General features: G+C 38.3%; 1 pseudogene; it reads right to left on the reverse strand.

Annotated features, from left to right (window-relative positions):
• LOC102748967 (UDP-glucuronosyltransferase 3A1-like) overlaps positions 1 to 8633 on the reverse strand; it is an 18525-nt pseudogene that overhangs the window by 4447 nt on the left and 5445 nt on the right.

Genomic DNA, 8633 nt, shown 5'->3' on the forward strand with positions numbered 1-8633 from the left:
TCAACCTGTTGGGTGTAAACCATGGAGCCCAGTGTCACAAGAACAAAACCTATATCTGCAACTTGGCAGTAAAGTTCTCAAATTCCTGAGAGAACAGAAAAAAAGAGTCATACCCTTCACGGAGCACACATCTGAACTCTCTGTGTTTCCCCTGTTTAGGATGAATCGAAACCTTTCTTTTCCACAGGCTAACGTGCTGGATGGCCTGGAAGAAAGAGATTTTTCTAAGCCTTGATTTATCCTTTTTCTCCAGGGTCACAGGAATGGTGTATCCTTTCCCTGCAGGCTTTATAACTTGATGAACTAAATTTCAATTTCCTCTCTTGTGGGTCAGGAGGAAAGACAGGGAGAGTTTTTGATAGTATCCTCCAGAGGACTATGTGAACACCTTCCCTCATCCTGCACTATGGGCTTCCCCCAGAGGAGACTGGGAGATAAGCAGGATTCCCAAATGGTCAGGAGCTGGATCTCATCTACCCCTGCTATGGAGACAGCAAAAATACATAGTGCTGGAAGATGGTCAGAGAGATACCTGTGTCCAAATGATACAATATGATCTCAAATTCTCAGTTTTCTGAAGGTTTCCGGTGACCTATGTGGGCTTTGCCACAAGGCAAGCTAAATTCATGGGTATTTTTGTCCTTCCCAACCTCCACTCTCTCCATATGATGTTCTACGGGTACACTTTTCCCCATGGTAGTGGCTGCTATAGGATAAGGGAGGACCTAATGAAAAAGATGATGATAAATCTCTCAAGAATGCATAGAAAACTATAAGCCAGACTGAAATGTAGAGCATCAAAAATAAAGAAGTAGGTGGATCTTTGCCTCCCAGTTAACACTAGCCAAGGGGCATGTGTCTGGTTTTTCAGTCCTTGTTAACTGAGATGTAACAATAATAATAATAAAGACCCACTTAGTCATGCCCAGCATGTGTCAGACACTGCAATGGAACTCTTAAAAACATATATCCAATCCTCTCAACAATCCTGAGTGCTAAGATTATCCCTCTTTCACACCCCCAGAAACTGAGGCTTAGACACAGGCACTTGTTGGAGAGAATATATCAAATGAATGGCAGAACCAGGATTCAATTCAGATTGTGTCTGACTCTGAAGTCCAAGTTTTTTCTACTACACAACATCAAAATGGACTAACATTTGGAGAGAATGATGATTTTCATATATTTCTCTTAGAATATTCATGGATGGACTCATAGTGAAAATATATTTTAATTTGCTGGCTCACTTTGGGATTTAGCACAAACTGTGGAGGGAAAGAGTAAAACATAGTGGTTGCCTCACAGTCAATCTTACAGATTCAAGTATTTAGTCTGTATAAATGCAGTTTGGGTGTTGTTGAAAATGCAAATTACCAGGATTCAAACCTAGAGATTCTGATTCAGTAGGTCTAGGGTGGGGCCTAGAATCTACATTTTTTTATAAGTATCTCAAGTGAACCTGACAAAGATGAGCTAAGAACCACACTTTGATGAAGACTAATGCAAAGCATGACCTGCATAATCCTGAAGCATCAGTGCGGAAGGGTACAGCTCACTGGAGCTATCTACATATCCTGGGGCTGGGTTGGGAAAGGCTCTGACAAAGCAGCATATATAACTGATAAGATACCCATAGTAGAGCACCAATTGTTTCAGAGCTCCCAGCTCCCATATATCTCCTCGTTTCTATGAAAAATGAAATATCTGGTTGTCAGATATGTGAAGTGAGCATTATTTGGATAAACACAATTTATCAAAACTGGCACTAGAAAATGAGAAATTTTAAATAGCTTTAAGTAGCTTAATTTAAGTTTCAAAATTTTTTTACAAAAATTGAATTCAGAATTGAAACCTCTAGAAACATAACCTCATAAAATACAAGAAGAGAGTACAATTCCAATGGAGTTTTATGAGGCCAGCTTATCCTTTAAAATATTTTTAAATGGAATCCAGCAATATATAGAAACCAGTACGTCATGACCAATTCTTTTATCCGAGGATGCAAGGTTAATTTAACAGTCAAAAATTAATCATTATAATTCACCACAATAAAAGAGTAAAAAGGAAGTATCATATATGATCTCCTCAATAGACGCATAATAAATCTTTAACAAAATTCAATATCCTTTTATTATAAAAACTCTCAACGTGGCTAGGAATAGAAAGTAATTTCTTCAGTGTGATAAAAGGCATATGTTGAAAAAAATTCTTGATCTATAATCATACTTAATGGTAAAATATTGAACTCTTTCCACCTAAGACAGGAACAAAGCAGAGAGGTCTACTCTCACCACTTTTATTCAACATCACGGTATAAACTCTAGCTAGAACAATAAAACAAAAAAAAAATAAGTAAAAGAAATAATGATTGGAAAGGAAAAAGAAAATGTTGTTAGTTGTATGAGACACCATTGTCTATATAGAAAACCCTATGCATCAGGCTCTGCACTCAGCACAATCTGCTTGAGATTCCTGCTCCCTCCCTCTCTCTCTCTTTCTCTCTCTCTCGCTGCCCCTCCCCCTGCTTGTTTTCTCTCTCTCTCTCTCTCAAATAAGTAAATAATATTTTTTTCTTAAAAAAAGAGTAATATTTTTTTTCTTAAAAAAAAAAACTACCTAGATTTAACCTTTGTCTGAGCAATTGCTATCTGTGCACTAAAGACACATCATGAGGGTGATTCCTCACGTCCAAATGAGGCATAAAGGTTTTACTTACCTGAGTATTGGTTCAACAGGTTTGACCATTAAGCCTGCAATATAAACAGTGTTGGGAAGCAGGGGCCAGGCAAAATAAAGGCATAGTGAGAATTAACAAACCATAGCTCTGCTTTCAGTTAAAGATAAAATAGCTCTGGCCTAGGGCCTTCTGGGAAATGTTCCCTGATAGAGTCATCAAACAGCATGAATATACCATTCTCTCAAAGTCTAAATGAAGAACATCAGAGAGTTCGTCACTCGGCCCCAGAAATCCATGTGATCTGTCAGGGAGAGTAGAATGCTGGAACATAAGACACAGGCTCAGGCAGCCCAAAATCATAATTCTAAATGTGTTGGTAAGGATGGTTACAAATGGCCTTCCAAGTTTTTCAACAACCAGGAAAGTGCAGTGATCTATAGCATCAACCACCACTAGGTTGAAACTCTCATTAAGGAGCCCATCATATCTGTCCTTCCTAACAAATGACCACACTGAGTTGCATGTAGAGCTTCATGACCTTTGAAATGTTTTAAATGAAATCCTGCAAAAAAGAAAGAAAAAGAAGAAAGAAAGAAAGAAAGAAAGAAAGAAAGAAAGAAAGAAAGGAAGGAAGGAAGGAAGAAAGGAAGAAGGAAAGAAAGAAAGAAAGAAAGAAAGAAAGAAAGAAAGAAAGAAAGAAAGAAAGAAAGAAAGAAAGAAAGAAAGAAAGAAAGGAGGGAGAGATATTCAATATTCATGGACAGTGTTAATCTTGAAACACACGAAAGAATCTTGGCACCAGAAGTGAATATTTAGAAAGCACTTTTGGTAATAACCTGTTCTATTGTTCTCTCCTGAGAACTTTCTGCTCTAGATGCTGGTCTTTTCATGATCTCTAAATCTACCATGTCATTTCCTTGTTTTTTTTTTCTTTGCTACAATTCTTTCTGAGGCTTAGAATATTCCTGTTTTCCTCCCTCTTCCTTTCTTCCCCTCATGGAAATCCTACCCATCTTTTGATGCTCTTCCTGCCCTGGGAGATGTTAACAGCTATAGCTGGTGCCCATGATCTCTCTCCACTGGCTAAATGCTGAAACTCATCCATGATGCTCTGTATGACCTTCATTCATATGTGAACTTTGTTCTTGAATGTACATGTGTAGGATTTATTTTCCCGGGGCTATAAGCATCTTGATGTCAGGGTCCCATGAACATAAGTGAAAAAACAGCATTTTCCATTGGAGAAACCACTGTAGAAACTGTGTGCATGTGATATCTGCTGGTTTCTTGCTTTCAACTACTGGGCCAATGGATGCCTTCACACTCCACTGGCAACAAAACTTTCAAAAAGGTCACTGTTGCTTGGGTTTCCCACTTAAGGGCCAGTGAATAAGGACTTTGAACTTTTATCTACCTCTAAGGGCCTCTTCTGTGGTACAAATTCTGAAAACCTTGCTGAAGATTAATGTCCTGTGTCAGCTTTTTTTTTTTTAAGATTTTATTTATTTATTTATTTGAAAGAGCGAGAATGAGAGAGAGAGAGAGCACATGAGAGGGGGGAGGGTCAGAGGGAGAAGCAGACTCCCCGCTGAGTAGGGAGCCCGATGTGGGACTTGATCCCGGGACTCCAGGATCATGACCTGAGCCGAAGGCAGTCGCCTAACCAACTGAGCCACCCAGGCGCTCCCTGTGTTAGCTTTTACTTGAGCATTTACTTTGTTTTATTGGGGATTCACTTACTTTTCTTCTAATAATGTTTAAACATTTGCTATGGTGATTCTGCACTGAATTCAGGATCCACAATTGGGCTGAAAAATGAGATTCCAACTAGGATACAGACTTATAAACTGAAGATCAGCCATCAGTTGCTTGATTTCCTTTTGCTAAAGTGAAGACCCACCACTTAAAGATTACCCTTAGGTGAGAGCCCTGCCCTATGCCCTCTGGTGAGTGGTGAAGGGAGAGATAGAAACATGGCTCCAGGGGGAAGGTCTCTACCCTGACTACGTGCTATAATTCCTAGGGAGCTTTACAAATATAGCTATGCCTGGACTCCACCATAAATAATTTACATAAGACTTCCTGAAAGTGGGCCCCAAACATAAGTATTGTTCAAAGTTCCTCAGGTGATTCTAATATGCAGCCAGGGTTGAGAAATACCATCCTGAGAGAGAGAGAGAGAGAGAAAGCAAATACGCATTTATCCTAACATAAGGACACAGGGTATACCACTATTCATGTGTATTTAAATGGTTCAACTATTTTTTTAAAGATTTTATTTATTTATTTATTTGAGAGCAAGAGAGTGGTGGGAGGGGCAAAGGGGTTGGGAGAGGGGGAGAGAGAGAATCTCAAGCAGATTCTGTGCTAAGCACTGGGCCTGATGTGGGGCTCAATTTCACAACTCTGAGATCATGACTTGAGCTGAAACCAAGAGTCAGACCCTTAACCAACTGAGTCACCCAGGTGCCCCTGGTTCAACTATTTTTTTTTTAAATTTGTTCAGGAGAAAGAAGAAGATAGAATGAACTAATGTTGGGACAAAAGTTGTTAAAAGTTATGTTTCAATGAAGAAATTCTTTCTCTGAGGATAATTTCTGATAATTATTGGGGGCAAGAGAGAGGAAGATGTTTTGTCATTTCAGCAGAGTGCGATGGGCAGGGCAGGCTTCTTCCAAAAGGACACAAGATTATGAGGAGAAAATAAATGGGACCAAATGGCAGTCAGTTTAGTAAGTTTAACGAGGGTGTTCTGATTGGATCGGGGAGTGGGGGTGGCAGACAGACCACTACTTTAAGCCAGAGAGGAAGCCAAGGAGGCTTCTTGAATTCAATGATCAAATCAGGATAATTTTCCTAATTATATCTGGGGCAATATCAAAGGTTTCAATAACTGTAAAAAGCTAGTCAAATAAGATGTAACTTACAATCTGACCTAGTCTTTTTATAAATCTTGACCTTTCAGTAATAAATGTTTACCTTCTGCCTACTATGTGCTATACACTATGATAGATTCTGTGGATCTAGTACTATGCAAGGAAAACATGACCTTACCCCTGATGGAGCTTACAGTTTGACAGGGGAAGCAGATGTCTAGCAAATCATTACGGGTAAAAAATTATCAGTGTGTTAAGTGTTTCAAAAGAAAGAGCTAGGCATTATGAAAGTGTACAAACAACCTAGTTAGCTTAGCAATTAATACCGTGATTCTCTCTGTGTGCTACTACCAATTCCACATACATCAGTAGGGATACATTTTTAAAATTAAGCATTTAAAAAAATGTTTAAAGGGGCACCTGGCTGGCTCAGTTGGTAGAGCATGTGACTCTTGATCTCAGTGTCATGAGTTCAAGCCCCATGTTGGGTGTGGAGCCTAAAAAAAAAATTAAGGTAACATATGGAATAGTTTTGAAAAATGCAAGACATCTGGTATAAATTTTTGGAAATTATCACATGAAAATATAAACATTAACTTAATATGAGAGAGAAAAGACTTGCAGAAACACAGTGCTAGGCCCTATAGGTCACACTCTGAAAGTGTTAAATCTAGTTGGAGGATGGGAGAACAGAGGGAAGACTTGGGGATTTTTTTTTTGGTTTTCCAATAGCTTTCATTCTCTGCTCTGTCTCTAACCCCTTCGTTGCCTGGCACATATTAAGTCCCCAATAAATCTTTTTTAATGAAAAAGAGAAAGCATAAAAATAAATGTTAAGTCAGTCATAGAGAGAAGCTTAGAGGAAGAAATGAGGTAACTAAAACAGATTTTATGGAGGAGGCATTATTTAAGAAATGCCTTGACTAGTGAGTCACATCTTTTCTCAGAAATAAGGGAGGAGCAAGGGCATCCTACTTAACACAGACAGCATGATTTTTCTCTCTATGCTTTCATACTTCAGATGAGTACTTCCTTGTCATTTTGAGATTCAGATGAGTGGAATTTCCAAGAGTCAGTCTCATGACTTACCATCTGCAAGGCTAAAAGTGAGTCTTAAATAGCCAAGTTCCAGTTCTACAATGAATGAATCTTAATGGCCGTCTTCAAGTTCTGCAAAAATCAATCTTTGTAAGTGACCCCCATCAACAAAAAATTTATGAAAAGAGAAAGAAGTGAAATTGAGTGACTGTGACTTTATCCAACAATGAAATGGTGAGCTGTCCATCACTGTCCCTAAGCTGAAGAGATTGAAGGCAAGGAGAGAAGTAGGAGAATTTCATAAGGTGAGATTCACCCCAATTTCTAAGGGTAATATCTATTCATTCAGCCTTGGAAGCTGAACAAGCTGGGAATGTCTCCAAGACTGTCTGAAGTGATCAGTTCAGAGATTATTATAATAATTGCTTTATTTTTGTTTAAAAAAAACAAAACAAAACAACTACTACCTCCCAAGCAAAGCTTCCTTTAAAAGGAGATCAAAATTTTTCTTGAATTCCTGTTTATATTCTTCAGGAGGAGACCAACTGACAATTTGGTATTTTTTTCTCCTTTTTAAAATCAAAGAGACAGAAGAGAAAAACTAATCAAATATATCACACACCTAGATTAAAAAAAAATATTAAGAGACCCAATTTTAGTTCTTTCCCTTATTTATAACTCAGATTTTTTTCATTTTCTTTTTTTTGTTTGTTTTGTTTGTTTGTTTGTTTGTTTTTTTAAAGATTTTATTTATTTGACAGAGAGAGACACAGCAAGAGAGGGAACACAAGCAGGGGGAGTGGGAGAGGGAGAAGCAGGCTTCCCGCTGCGCAGGGAGCCCGATGTGGAGCTCGATCCCAGAATTCTGGGATCATGACCTGAGCCGAAGGCAGACGCCCAACGACTGAGCCACCCAGGCACCCCCATTTTCTTTTCTCTTTAATAACATCTCTATTGAGTTATAATTCACATAACCTAAATTTATTCTTTAAAAGTATACAATTTAGTGGGTTTTAGGATATCTGCAGAGTTGTGCAGCCAACACCACAATCAATTTTAGAACATTTCCTCACCCTCAAAAGACAATTAGTAGTCACCCTCATTGTTCTCATACTTTCATTTAGTTCTTTAGACACAACTGCCATTAGTTCTTTGAATACATTTGTAATCACTGGCTTAAAGTGGCAGGATATAAAATCAATGCACAGAAATCAGTTGCATTTCTATACACCAACAATGAGATAGAAGGAAGAGAAATTAAGGAGTCAATCCCATTTACAATTGCACCCAAAACCATAAGTAACCTAGGAATAAATCTAACCAAAGAGGCAAAGGATCTGTAATCAGAAAACTATAGAATACTCATGAAAGAAATTGAGGAAGACACAAAGAAATGGAAAAATGTTCCATGCTCATAGACTGGAAGAACAAATATTGTTAAAATGTTTATGCTATGTAGAGCAATCTACACATTCAATGCAATCCCTATCAAAATAGAATCAATTTTTTTTCACAGAACTGGAACAAATAATCCTAAAATTTGTGTGGAACTGGAAAAGACCCCAAATAGCCAAAGGAATGTTGAAAAAGAAAACCAAAGCTGGTGGCATCACAATTTTGGATTTCAAGCTCTATTACAAAGCTGTCATCATCAAGACAGTATGGTACTGGCATAAAAACAGACACATAGATCAATGGAACAGAATAGAGAGCCCAGAAATGGACCCTCAACTTTATGGTCGACTAATCTTCGACAAAGCAGGAAAGAATGTCCAATGGAAAAAAGACAGTCTCTTCAACAAATGGTGTTGAGAAAATTGGACAGCCACATGCACAAGAAGGAAACTGGACCATTTCCTTACACCATACACAAAAATAGACTCAAAATGGATGAAAGACCTAAATGTGAGATAGGAATCCATCAAAATCCTTGAGGAGAACACAGGCAGCAACCTCTTCAACCTCGGCTGCAGCAACTTCTTGCTAGACACATCTCCAAAGGCAAGGGAAGCAAGGGCAAAAATGAACTACTGGGACTTAAT

The sequence above is a fragment of the Leptonychotes weddellii genome, chromosome 7 (genome assembly GCF_054177405.1).
Source record: "Leptonychotes weddellii isolate Sample4059 chromosome 7, ASM5417740v2, whole genome shotgun sequence".
Lineage (NCBI taxonomy): Eukaryota > Metazoa > Chordata > Mammalia > Carnivora > Phocidae > Leptonychotes > Leptonychotes weddellii.